The sequence below is a fragment of the Chrysemys picta genome, chromosome 4 (assembly GCF_011386835.1).
Source record: "Chrysemys picta bellii isolate R12L10 chromosome 4, ASM1138683v2, whole genome shotgun sequence".
Lineage (NCBI taxonomy): Eukaryota > Metazoa > Chordata > Testudines > Emydidae > Chrysemys > Chrysemys picta.
In genome coordinates, this window is record NC_088794.1 from 97,925,638 (window position 1) to 97,939,132 (window position 13,495).

Consider the following 13,495-nt stretch of genomic DNA (forward strand, 5'->3'; position numbering starts at 1 on the left):
AAATGTGCCCCAGCCGCCCTAGTTCACCTCCGCTGCTGCTGCTTGCGAGCCACGGCGCGCGAAACAGCTGATTCGCGCGCCGCTGCTCGCCCTCCCTCCCAGGTTTGAGAGCCTGGGAGGGAGGGGGAGATTCCGAGTGGCCACGGCGCACGCGCCACTTCTCCCCTTCTCTCCTAGGCTTGAGAGCCTGGGGGGGAGGCAGGGCTGGGGATTTGGGGAAGGGGCGGAGCTGAGGCGGGGCCGGGGGTGGGGTAAGAAAAAAACGGGGGGCGCGAGCGGCCAAAATTGTTTCTGCTTGGGGCAGCAAAAATCCTAGAGCCGGCCCTGTGTATAGTTATCTTTTTTTTCATTTCTGCAACATACATACATTATAATGACAAGTTATTTACTCATCACAACTTATTTTCAGGCAGTTAGAATTGTTTCAAATAAAATTACACTTTGTATTTTGCAGTAATGTACTTAATTCTTCTTCATGTCACTAGTCTTTTTTTATTTCCAGTTGATGATGGCATTGTTTTGAGATATATTCTAGTAATAATACAAGAGAATATGTTGGTAGTGGGATGAAGTACAAGGTGTCTTCAGTATTCATCTACACTGACAATTTTTATTAGGGTAGAATTACTGTACAATTATTTCATTTCAACACATATTCCATCATGTTGCTTTTCTACAGTTTTCTCTGTTCTGGCATATGGATATGGAAGCTGTGGAGTTGTTCCCTCAGATTTTAATCTGAAAGAAAAATGTCAAGTACAGTATATGTCCATAAAAACATGCTGTACTGTTTTCAAAACATGACAAATATAACATTTTTGATACATGCTTTTTAAAAGAAGTATAAAATGTGTAATGCAGTGTTCTTTAGTAGTCAGAGCACAGCCCTCTGAGCCATGAGCTCTTGAGTCCTATCTGCCATTAGTTCTGCCACTGACCCATTTACCTGCCTCACAGTGGTGTTGTGAGAACTAATAAATTAATATCTGTACAGTGCTTTGAAGATGTAATGCACTACATACCTGCTAAATCCACAATATTAAATAATCTTTACTGGAGAGATCCATACTTTCCTTTAACAGACATGATTTGAAAAACAGGTGGAACAGGAACAAAGTGAGGTTTTTTTAAAAGGCGCAAAAGAGGCTGATGAAAAGCACAATAAATTACACAGTAGAATTATTAAATAGAAGAGACACAGCCTTTCCCAAAATTATATTGAATATCAGATCCACCTTATGATTTGTGATGTCCCAGCTAGAAGGAAGCATTAGATGATGAATTGCCTTCCCATTCCAGTCTCATTGCACAAGGAGAGATATCTGGTAGTGAGTTACACACACACACACACACACACACACACACACACACACACACACACACACACACACACACACACACACACACACACACACACACACACACACACACACACACCCTTCATAATGTTGCTGGAGGAGGAGATTGGGCTGGCCTGTAACCTGCAAATTCAATTCTGTTTCCTCTCAAACTCTTTGTCTTGTCCATTTAGATTGTAAGATCTTCAGGGTAGGGACCGTCTCTTACAATGTGCAAGGCATAAAAGGGAATCAGATCTTGGTTGGAGCCTCTAGGTGCTACTGTAATACAAATTAAGAAAATAAAATAAAATAATAATTAATACAATACCACAGGCCCTGATAATTTTCCTGGAAGTCTCTTCAATTTCTCCAGATACTGACAATCCTTTTATATTTTGTTTTGATTTGATTTAATTAGCCACTAGATGTTGATGGGAATCAATTACTGTGTTACAACAAGAATCCCTCTAGACATCACACTGTTTTCTGAGATTTTCTCTACAGCTATTAAAAAAATAAGGAAGCATCCCTACCACCATCATCACTACCAAACATCAAAACTTATTTAGTTGGCTTCTTTTAAAAATGTATTTCGCATCCATGATGTGTTATGGACACAGTTAGGGACATGGATCCCTGCTTGGGAAGATCAACATCTCCAGATGTGTGTTTTGTAGTCAAATAATAGCCAGATATTTTAGAAGGACTTGTGGTAATATACTTTCCCTTCTTTTGGTACTGGTTTTGCCAATATGGCACCAAATTTCTCAATATAGTACAAAGTAAGGCATTAAAAAAGGATCTGTAATAGTTTTACATATCCAGATATCCACAACTGATGTGCTCTTAATTCGGTAAGAAAAATTATGCATGCATCAAGACAGTTTGCAGGAAGTTTACAGTTCCCCAAGTCACTTCTGAGGCTTGTAAAATGTCATCAGCTTGTGACATTGGATTGCAACATGAAAGATATTTTACACGTCATCTTGCTTTGCAACGTGCCAACACAGTGTCACAAGGTTATTACCTACAGTGAACACACTCAGGAAAATGAGAAGCCTACTTTGTGTTTAAATGCAAATAGTCTTTGAATTATTCAAGCACCAAAGGTTCTCAAAGTTCTTAAAGCATGAAGATACATTTTTAATTTTCTCACTCAGATAACTCTGTGCATAAAGAAAGGAACATCATCAAACTTTCTCTTTCCAAAAATGTACTTTGAGGCTCACAAGAAGCATGAGAAATTTCAATCAAATGGATAGAATTTTGGGTTGGTTGTTTTGTTTCATTTTAATTTTTCTTCTTCTTCTTCAGAAATCAGAATGTTTTAAGCAGGAGAGACTGAAAAGGGTCAACACTAGAAAGGAACTGCCCTTGTAGTTATGGGTATAGGTATACTGGCAAAATCTCCTAACCATGATGCAGCTTAAACAGGCAAAAAAGTTATTTTGCCAGTATCACTTACACCAGTAATTGAATGAAATAGTTACACCAGCAAAGGATGTTTTTCTGGAAATAACTGTGTTTATACTAGGGCTTTTGCCAGTATAGCTATGTCAATTAGCAGTGTGATTTCCCCCACACACACTCTGACATAACTTGGCGAGCAAAACTTTTAAGTGTAGACCAAGACCTGAGAGGAATTGTGTGGGCAAAGGCCTTTAAGGTCTTGTGGGGATGGTGAGTCTGGGAGGTACTGTGGATATGATGAAGCTGTCTGAGGGAGGCTATGTGGAGAAAGAGAGATGGGTTTTGAAGTTGAGACTGTGGGAGTTTGTGAGGGCAATGAACCCAATGGAGGATGTGGAGGTACTGAGTTAAGGGAGGTTATGGGGACAAAGGATGAAATCCTGGCCCAATTGAAGTTAATGGCAAAACTGACATAGTCTTCAATGTGGTCAGGATTTCACACAAATGAGCCTAAGGGAGTTTGTGGGGAGAAGTGATTGCCTGAGAGCAGGGCCGGTGTAATCACTAGGCAAACTAGGCAGCCACCTGGGGCGCCAAGATTTGGGGGCACCAAAAAGTGGTGCTCAACAATTTTTTTTACACTATTGCTTAGGGGCAGGTACCTGTCAGTCTCCAGCACTCGGGCCGCGCCAGCAGCCTCTTCACCTCAGAGTCTCCCCCGCTTGCCCGGGGGCCACATCCTCTCAAGCTCCCCGGCCGCTGCTGCTGCGGCCGCCCAGGAGGACGCGGGCGGGGGGCGCCGTCGCGGAGGAGACTGGGGATGAGTTGTTGGGACAGGGAGCTGGCCTGAGAGAAGGGTGGAAGTGGCAGGGCTGAGGCTGGGTTGTGGGGTCAGGAAAACTCCCTGTAGGTGGGTTTGGGGGGCAGTGAGACTGAGGGGCTTGTGAGGCTAGTGACGCAGAAGTGGGTTGGGTCAGCACTGAAACTCTGTGAGGGACAGTTCTGGGGGTGGTGAGACCGTGTAAGGTATGTTGTGGGGATGGTGAGATGTGCAGGGAATAGAGATGGGGAGGTGATGAGATGATGGGGCCGTGACTCTGCGGGGCAGAAGTGGTTGAGGTAGCAGTGAGAGAGGGGAGAGTTGGGGTGGGGACACTGAAGGGGGAAGCTGGTAAACCTTACAGGGCTGGGGAAGCAGGGAGACTGAGGGGGAGCTGTGGAGGGGTGGTGGGACGGGTTAGTTCGAGACTGGTGACAATGGGGAAGTGAAATCGGGGGGCGGGTGAGACCATCAGGGGGCTGGAGCCAGGCAGGGCGAGGGAGGGATGCTGCTTTTCCTGCGGGCTGCCCCGGGCGGTGATGCGGGTTTACACAAGAGCGCTGGAGCGCAGGGAAGAGGCTCAGGCTCCCGGGTGACGTGCGCGTGCAGTTCTCTCGGTCGCCGCCAGGGGAGGCGGTTTCGTGGCGCGGTGCGAAGGCCGCCGGGTGGGAGGGGGCAGGTCGCGGTGGCCCGCCCCGGCTCTCTCCGGCCCGGCATGCAGCGCGCCGCAGTTTGAATGGCGCAGGCTCTGCGGAGTGGGCCCCGGCGCTAGGACTGCCCCGGATCAGCGCCGCCTCCTCGGCTCGGTGTGGCCCGGGCAGCGCGGGACCATGAGCAGGTGAGCGGGGCAGCCGGGTTCGCGGGACCGCTCCGGGTCCGGCCTTTCCTGCCTTGAGGCTGAGCCCGGGACCGCTCCCTCTGCCGGACAGCGCGGCCGCTCTGCTCCGCAGCGGGGAGTCCCGGCCCGCAGCTCAGTCGGGGTCCCTAGCATGGATCGGCTGGGGGCGGGGGCGCCTTTACGGCGGGGTTTTCCGTCATGTGTTAGGCCCCGGCTGGTGCCAGGTGAGATCCGTGCAGGGAGGGGCTGACAGGGACTGTCTCTCCAGCCGTATCTCTTCCGGGACAGGTGTTGCTGCTGGCGGGGGGAGGGGTGCGCTCCTCTCTTGTGACACTTCTCGCAGCTCGGCCTTTCCCAGGGCGTGGGCTGCCCCCTGGCAGCAGCCCTGCGCCTCTCGTCTCCTACCCGCCCGGTGGGCGACCTGGCCACCTTCCTGTCCTCGCCCGTGCTGTGCCTTTCATGCGCATTGGCTGCCCTTGGAAGAAGACGTTACCTGTGCCATTAAGTACATGATCAGCCCCTTCATTTTACCTGGGAGAATGTCTTCAAATAATTGCACACTCCCAATTAAGCAAGATCGGGCAGATCTGCGTTTCCTAACAGGATGATGATACACGCTCCAATTTAAAAAGAGACACGAGAGATACCAGGACTGCTGAAAAGCATATCCTGGGGTTTGCTGGTATTTACTTTGTTCAGTGGGTGGAATTGATGTTTTATTCCTGGGAAAAAGAAGGAAACTCTTTAGATATCTACAGACTGTTTGTGGCGGAACCGTGCATTGCTTTGCTAAAGGGAGTTTTGGGTTTCTGAGAAAAATACATGACTGTTGTGCTGGAGTTATTCCGTATATTTAGGTTTAATTACTGCTGTCCGAACAAGCTTAGATAAAACACAAAGAAATGATTCAATTGGTAATATCTATTAACATTTTTAGGACTTATGAAAAAAAGAATATTTTCCAAAAATAACTTTTTTTCCACTGTAATTTATGCTACTCTTTTTAGGACTGGCTTAAATCTATATGCATTTAAAAATAGTTACATTCTTGGTTATAGATGAATTTCCCTTTTCCCCACCCCTTCCCTCTTTCCATTCCTCCTAAACTTCCTGTCTTAAACAAAGAAAATGATAGGTATGCTGGGTGTTCCATAGAAAATTAAACGTGATTTCAAAGGGAATTTGTAATTTGTTAGTCGTCTTTGTTAGAAGGAATAAATAAAAGCCAGTATCAAAACTATTCCATTCAAGATAGTTCTATCTTAGGTCTAAAAAACATTGATATATAGTCTTAAATGTTATGGATAGGTCTGTTGTACAAAGAATTTTATTGAATTAGTAAAATGAGCATTAGTTTGAATTCTTAAACTTATATTTGAGAATTGTAGTTATAATAATCATGCTTGCAGGAGGGCCAGACATGGTGTATCTATGTGTATTTTTTTACCCAGTTGTCTTGTCTGTGTTACAGCTGAAATCAGACCAGCACAAACCCTGTTGTAACAGAGACAAGCTATCAACATGGCATTCAATTAGTTTAAAAATAATGTGTTAAAAGTCTCTGTCTACCATTTTGCTAGTAATGCACTGAATGGTACCTTGCAGCCACCAAGACCTTGTCTTAGTTTAAAATCGTGTTTGTAGGGGCTTAGCATTTTATAGGCTAAGCATTCTAAAATTTTAGCTTAAAATATAAAGATCTATCCGGATCTAAACCCTAACTTCCAAACTTGGTCAGAGAGACTGCAGAGTCTATGTAGAAGAGATGAGTGAATTAGAATGCCTCCCATTAGACAAGGATATTGATATAATAGGCATCACAGAAATGTGGTGGACTGAGGCTAATCAATGGGACACAGTAATAACAGGATATAAAAAATATAGGAATAACAGAGTAAGCAGCCCTTGTAGGGGAGTGGCATTATGTTTAAAAGAAAGCATAGAGTCAAATAAGGTAAATGAAACAAATTGGATAGAAATTCTATGTTAAAGAGTATAGAAATAGGAATGTACTACTGACCCCCTGACCAGGATGACAGTGATTGTGAAATGGTCAGGGAGGTGAGGGTACAAATGTAGACAGGGCAATAATAACTAAATGTCACCTCAGGGCATGATGCAGAGAGAACTTCTAGACCCCATAAATGACTGGTTCTTGGAGCAGCTACTCCTGGAAGCCATAAAAGGAGAGGCAGTTCTTGATTTAGTCCTAAGTGAAGCATAGGATCTGGTCCAGGAAGTAACTATAGCTGAACTGCTTGGTGGTAATAACAATAATGTAATTAAATTTAACATCCTTTAAAGAGGGATAATACCAAAAAAACACACTATGGTAACATTTAACATCAAAAAGGGGCATTACACAAAAATGAGGATGCTTGTTAGATGGAAATTAAAAGGAGCTGTCATAAGGGTTAAATGTGTGCAAAAACACCATAATTGAGGTTCACTATAAATGTATGCCAGTAAAGACAAGAGGACCAAAAGAAGGCCACTGTGGCTAAACAGCAGAGTAACAGAGGACATTAGAAGCAAAAAAGCATTTTTTAAAATTTGGAAGTCAAATTCTACTAGGAAGAATAGGAAGGAAAACAAAGGCTATGTCTACACTAGCAACTGAACAACGAAACTTTTTTGTCTTTCAGAGGTGTTTTTATAAAAAAAAAAAATAACCACCACACCCCCAAAAGACACAGGTTTTGCAACGACAAACACCAATGTGAACAGCTCTTTGTCAGCAGGAGCGCTCTCCTGCCGACAATGCTAACGCTGCTCATTGGGGGTGGACGTTTTGTGGTGGCAGGAGAGCTGACAAACAGCGGCTACACTGAGCACCTTTTAGCGACAGGGCTGTAGCGACACAGCCCTGTCGCTAAAAGCTGCGTAGTGTAGACGTAGCCACACTATGGCAGGTAAAGTGTAAAGTATACTAAGGTCAGCCAGAAAGAATTTGAGCAGCAACTTGCTAAAGAAGCAAAAAGTAATGCTAAAAAAATTTTTAAGTACATCAGAAACAGGAAGCATGCCAAACAGACAGTGGGGCCATTACACGACCAAGGTGTTAAATGAGCACTCAGGGGAAAATAAGGTTATTGAAGACCAATGTTTAGCTTCTCTGCACTGCAGAGGATGTGGTGTAGATACCCACATCAGAGCTATTCTTGGGCAACAAATCCGAAGGACTCTTCCCACATTGATGTGTCAATAGAAGAGGTTTCAGAAAAAATTGATAAAAAGTAATAAGTCACCAGGACTAGAGGGTATTCTCCCAAGAGTTCTGAAGGAACTCAAATATGAAATTACTTTACATACCAGTTAGTAGTTCTGCATCTCTGAAAGAAGCCTCAGTAGTAGATGGTAGCTAATGTAATGCTGACTTACCTTTTTAAGGGCTTCAGAGGCAATCTTGGCAACTGTAGCTGGTGAACCTAACTTCTGTATTGGGCAAATTGGTAGAATCTATAGAAAAGAACAATTATTAAACTCTCAGATGAATATGGTATGTTGGGGAAGATTCAACATGGCCTTTGTAAAGGGAAGCCATGCCTCACCAATCTTTAAAAATTTTTGAGCGTGTCAGCAAACATGAATAAGGGTGATTCAATTGATATAGGGCAGGGGTCAGCAACGTTTGGCACGCAGCTCGCCAGGGTAAGTACCCTGGCGGGCCGGGCCAGTTTATTTACCTGCTGATGCGGCAGGTTCGGCCAATCGCAGCCCCCACTCGCCGCGGTTTGCCGTCCCGTGCCAATGGGGGCGTCGAGAAGCGGCGCGGGCGAGGGATGTGCTGGCCGCAGCTTCCCGCCGCCCCCATTGGCCCAGGATGGCGAACTGCGGCCAGTGGGGGCCGCGATCAGCCGAACCTGCTGCGTCAGCAGGTAAATAAACTGGCCCGGCCCGCCAGGGTACTTACCCTGGCGAGCCGCGTGCCAAACGTTGCTGACCCCTGATATAGTGTATTTGGATTTTCAAAAAGCCTTTGACAAGGCTCCTCACCAAAGCCTCTTAAGGAAACTAAGTTTCTTAAGGAAACCTGGGATAACAGAGAAGGGCCTCTTGTGGATCAGTAACTGGCTTAAAATATAGGAAACAAAGGGTAGAAATAAGTGGTCCATTTCCACAATGGAGAGAGAGAGATAGTAGGGTCCCTCAAGATTCTGTACTGGGACCAGTGCTGTTCAACATACTTCCTTTTTCAGATCATTAATGAGTGAACAGTGAAGTGGCAAAGTTTGCAGATGACTCAAAATTATTCAAGATAGTTAAATCCAAAGCGGGTGAAATTTAAAGCTCATTTAATATTTTTGAGGTTAACAAGCAGAGATCTGTTTTTAAATGGGTTAATTTAAATGTATGTAAATCTTTGTGTAGACAAAGCAGTTTGTATTTTCACATATGAGCTGATAGTAATCCAAGACTTGAATACAACATGTTGGAGACAAGGTCCATAAGAGTCTTCAGAGAGCCCAGAACAATAGCTTTGAGAGATGGAGTCTCCCATTCATCTCAGTGAGGTATTAACTCCCATGGCTACTGGTGATTTTAAAAGTTGGTATTAATTATTTCATTATATAACAAAGGGGAGAGAGAGGATCACAGATCTGTGCAGTTTACTGTGAGTTGATCTTATTTTGGTGCCATGTGTAGGTTGCATATTGGAGAATAGTACCACTTATTTTTTCCTAATCAAGAAAGACCCCAAGAAGCCACAGATATACTCAGTCCCCACCATGGAGGAGCTAAGATAAAGGAGCCCTCTAATGCTCATAACATGTACAGTCACAGTCTACTGAGAGTAATTTTTCATTTTGTTTAGTCATAGGGATGGAACTTGTAGAGTACTACCTACCCCCCATTTGACACCAGCCCTTTGAAAACTTGAAGCTGAAACAGCTTCCTTTTAAACTTTTATTCCCATCTTTCTGCACACACTGACTTGTTATGAGGGGGTGCTCACAAACACTGTTGGATTTAGATTGGGCTCCACTGAAGAAGGATCAAACAGAGAATGATCTTGTTTTTCCTGCACAAAAGTGCATCTGCCTTGGCATACTGTAAGCAGCCACAAAGTGAAACTGGCAGCTTACAAAATTGCTTATAAGTATTCTTTTAAGCAGACTGAATCAACCTTAGTTTTAATATTGCTTTCTTGTAAACATCGAGGGCCAAGGAGAAATGTGACATTCTTTCTGCTTCATGTTTAAAATTAAACCTAAATTCCTGCCTTAATGCAAGTATTCACACTAATAATTTTTAATTAATGTTCATTGAACCCATAAATTATCATATCAAAATATGCAGTCTTGCAGATAGGCTGATTGAACGTTCTCTCATCACTGTAATTTCAATATCTCAAGCTTCTAATCTTCTAAACTAGAAGCCTTTAACTACAATTTCCTAAGACTGAGGGAGAAAAATCTCTTAAAATTCCATGTTAAAGGCCATTGTCCTCTCTTTAATAAACCAATTAGATATATTGTAAAACAAGCCATAGGTTTCTTTCAGTTAGAATACTGGAGACAATCAACAATATGAAGTAATAACTAATATTTTCTCTTGGTTTTGTTAGGTGACCAGTTACTTGCTATCTAAAATGCCTAAGGGTTTTTAATCTGGAAATATGTACTCAAAAAATATATTGAGTGGGCTTAAGAGTGTCTCATTTTTTAATACATGTTTGAAAAGATCTGTAGGTACTTGAAGCAGTGACTGTCTTTCTGTGTGTTGGGAAGGTACCTACAACAGCATGAATTTCCAAACAAACTTTAATTTAGGCCTTGTCTTTGCTAGGAAAAAAGACGCTTTCTAAAACACATGAAAACTACATATTCCTAGGCTTCTAGAATTTTACCCCTTGTTAGTTACCATGTGGTAAAAAGACACTTTCCCCATCTTCCCCTATTGTGGACTCAGCCGGTCACTCAAATATCTTTCCTTGCAATGCAAACACTAAAAAGCAAGGAATTACAGCTGCAGTGATATCTAATACAATATCGGTCTACAGTACTCCATTGTACTGAATGCCCTTTTTAAAATGCTGAATTTTAATTCAGGAATACTACTGCAGTCAGTGTATGCACGTCAAACAATTTGAAAATAAAATAAGTGCACAGCCTTGGAACACACCATTTAAAGTAATACCAATTATAATGTTAAAATACAATATTGCACTAGGTAGGGGAAGAAGGCAAAGTGGATTACATATTCAATTTATTACCTTAGTAAAATCACAGACTACTAAACAAATTTATGCATAAATGTCTTCTATGTACATTCATAATATCATAAGTGATGCACTGTGGTGGAATTTTTTTTTTTCCTTTTTCACTTGATGTGTGCGCTGAGGGTGATGGTATTGCCAAAAAGAATTTAGTGTCATTGTGGTAGCAAGGTAATGCTTGGAGATTGTTGGGTTGGATGGGACTGTTCCCTTAACTTATGATATTCTTGATTTTTAGTGTTTGTGTTGTGAGGAAATAATCTCCAATAACCTTAACTCAAAGTTAACAACGCTTTCTGTGACCATTTATACTTAATGTTACATGTATATGTGGGGACAGAGGGGCTGTCTGTGGAGCTAGGAAAGTAATCAGATCTCCTCCATTTAAAACTGTGCACCAGGCAGAGAAAGATTCAGCCTATGTGCCAGCTTTCTTTGGTGGCGCACAAAGCTTTTTATGTGAAGTTGGGTGAACATGGAAGCCTAAAAAGCTTTGAGTGCTGGCTGGAGAAAGTCTAAAAACAAGCTTTCTCTGCCAGGAATGTAATGTTTCACACTGAAAATTGTCTTTTCCAAGTTGTAGCAAAAAACTGTGGCATAGGCTACTTACTAAGTTCATTAATGTGGTTAATTTATTAACTCTGTGGCTCTGGTTCTCCACTACGCCAATGGCTCGCAATCTTTCCGGACTGCTGTATCCCTTTCAAGAGTCTGATTTGTATTGTGTACCCTCAAGTTTCACCTCACTTAAAAACTTACAAAATCAGACAGAAAAATACAAAAGTGTCACAGCACGTTATTACTGAAAAATTGCTTACTTTCTCTTTTTTACCATATAATTATAAAATAAATCAATTGGAATATAAATATTGTACACACATTTCAGTGTATAGTATACAGAGCAATATTAACAAATCATTGTCTATGAAATTTTAGTTTGTACTGACTTTGCCAGTGCTTTTTATGTAGCCTGTTGTAAAACTAGTTAGATGAGTTGATGTACTGCCTGGAAGACCTCTGCATACCCCTGGCTGAGAACCACTACACTACTGCTGCTAGGGGTTTGGAATGGGTCCCATATGAGGAGAGATTTAAAGAGGCTAGGACTTTCCGGCTTGGAAAAGAGGAGACTAAGGGGGGATATGATAGAGGTATATAAAATCATGAGTGATGTGGAGAAAGTAAATAAGGAAAAGTTATTTACTTGTTCCCATGATACAAGAACTTGGGGCCACCAAATGAAAGTAATGTGCTGCAGGTTTAAAACAAATAAAAGGAAGTTCTTCTTCACACAGCACGCAGTCAACTTGTGGAACTCCTTGCCTGAGGAGGTTGTGAAGGCTAGGACTATAACAGCATTTAAAAGAGAACTGGGTAAATTCATGGAGGTTAAGTCTGTGAATGGCTATTAGCCAGGATGGGTAAGGAATGGTGTCCCTAGCCTCTGTTTGTCAGAGGGTGGAGATGGATGGCAGGAGAGATTACTTGATCATTACCTGTTAGGTTCACTCCCTCTGGGGCACCTGGCATTGGCCACTGTTGGTACACAGGATACTGGTCTAGATGGAACTTTTTGGTCTGACCCCCAGTATGGCCGTTCTTATGTTATGTTCTTAACCTCATCCTTGAGGATTTGCAAAAAAGAGAACACTTGGGTGGTATAAAGATGGTTTATTGCAGTGGTTTTCAAAGTTTTGTACTAGTGACCCCTTTCACATAGCAAGCCACTGAGTGTAACACCCCCCCCCCCCTTATAAATTTAAAAACACTTTTTTTATATATTTAACACTATTATAAATGCTGGAGGCAAAGCAGGATTTGGAGTGGAAGATGACAGCTTGTGGACTCCTCCCTCCCCCCCCCCAATGTAATAACCTCACAACCCCCTCAGGGGTCCCGACCCCCAGTTTGAGAACCCGTGGTTTATTGGCTGCGTGCTGGTGCCTGTTGGAGGCATATCAAGGGAAGGGGACATAAAGTACAGATAACTTCCTGGCTTCCGGAATGTCCCTTGTGGCTGTGGGAAGCCAGATGTATTCAGAGGGGCCATTAGACTCCTTAAGTTGCACTGGGGGGATGGCTCAGTGCCAAGGTGGGCCAGGATCACAGTGAGGGAATCGAGGCTACATCATAGCCAGCTAATGCTGCTTCAAACGTGTTGGCTTCTATTTAACAGAGCTTTTCAATTGTATTAAGCTAACACAATTGACAAATACACACTTTGCCTGACAAGGCAGGGCTTTTATCAGTATACTTTCTTACTGCAGGCGGCATCCACCACCCCAGCCTCCAGCTAAACCTAACCTAACTTATAAAAAGTGCACAGAAACTTAAATGGTTAAATGGCAATGCATTGACACTAAGTAGGATCTTGCTTAATTAGTGATACATACTTAGAGCTGTAATGTGTTTAATTGGGGTCAAACTGAAAGATGTAGAAATATGTAGCAGTTAAAATCACTGACATGCAAAAAATATTGGTTTGGTATATTTCAATTGAGTTGGTTTAATGTGACTAAAAAGCTCTTTTAGGATATGTCTTCAGTGCAGTAGAAGACCTGCAGCTGGCCCTGGTCAACTGACTCAGCTTATGGAACTCGGACGGCGGGACTAAAAATATCAGTGTAGATCAGGGGTCGGCAACGTTCGGCACGTGGCTCGCCAGGGCAAGCACCCTAGCGGGCCGGGCCAGTTTGTTTACCTGCTGACGCGGCAGGTTCGGCCGATCGCGGCCCCCACTCGCCGCGGTTCGCCGTCCCGGGCCAATGGGGGTGGCGGGAAGCTGCGGCCAGCACATCCCTCGGCCCGCGCCGCTTCCTGCCGCCCCCATTGGCCCGGGATGGCGAACCGCGGCGAGTGGGGGCCGC

At 43.4% G+C, this 13,495-nt stretch overlaps 1 protein-coding gene across 3 annotated transcripts in view; it reads left to right on the forward strand.

The window, feature by feature from the left end:
* Positions 1-13,495, forward strand: part of KATNBL1 (katanin regulatory subunit B1 like 1) — a 159,501-nt gene that overhangs the window by 109,356 nt on the left and 36,650 nt on the right. The window contains exon 1 of one of the 3 annotated variants that reach the window (XM_005303986.5): positions 4,269-4,408. The exons of 1 other annotated variant lie outside the window; for it this stretch is intronic. The gene's annotated coding sequence lies outside the window, so the exon portion shown is untranslated. Of the gene's footprint in view, positions 1-4,268; positions 4,409-4,494; positions 4,633-13,495 lie in introns of those variants that run through there. One more of the 3 variants, XM_065595360.1, reaches the window with a different exon arrangement.